The sequence below is a fragment of the Penaeus monodon genome, chromosome 30, assembly GCF_015228065.2.
Source record: "Penaeus monodon isolate SGIC_2016 chromosome 30, NSTDA_Pmon_1, whole genome shotgun sequence".
Lineage (NCBI taxonomy): Eukaryota > Metazoa > Arthropoda > Malacostraca > Decapoda > Penaeidae > Penaeus > Penaeus monodon.
Genome location: NC_051415.1, coordinates 26353043 through 26353377, shown reverse-complemented (window position 1 = coordinate 26353377; position 335 = coordinate 26353043). Strand labels below are relative to the sequence as shown.

General features: G+C 39.4%; 1 protein-coding gene across 1 annotated transcript in view; it reads left to right on the top strand.

The window, feature by feature from the left end:
- The window catches only part of LOC119592391 (major facilitator superfamily domain-containing protein 12-like), a 49907-nt gene that overhangs the window by 44466 nt on the left and 5106 nt on the right, over positions 1-335 (top strand). The gene's annotated exons all lie outside the window — the stretch shown is intronic.

The following is a 335-nucleotide window of genomic DNA, read 5'->3' as shown; positions in this document are numbered from 1 at the left end:
CAATCAAAATAATCATGTTAGAAACCTGAATAAAAAGCTTTACCAAAAATCTAAATGCTATGAGCAAGAGGAGAAGCATCGTTCCAACATTTTTCCTTCGGCGGCGGAAATCCCAACAGGATATATAGCCTGTTTTCTTGCCATAAACACGAGAGACTTTGTACACGCGAGCGTTTGCAAACAAGAGGGAAGGGAGATGGAATTACGTGGTAACCAGACTAATAACAATGTCATGAGTCGACCACGCCATGGATTCGTGTTTCGTCATTTGTTTTCATGGCATTTGGGTTAAGAAAAATGTGTATTATAATGAAAAAAGAGGTGGTTCTAACGGA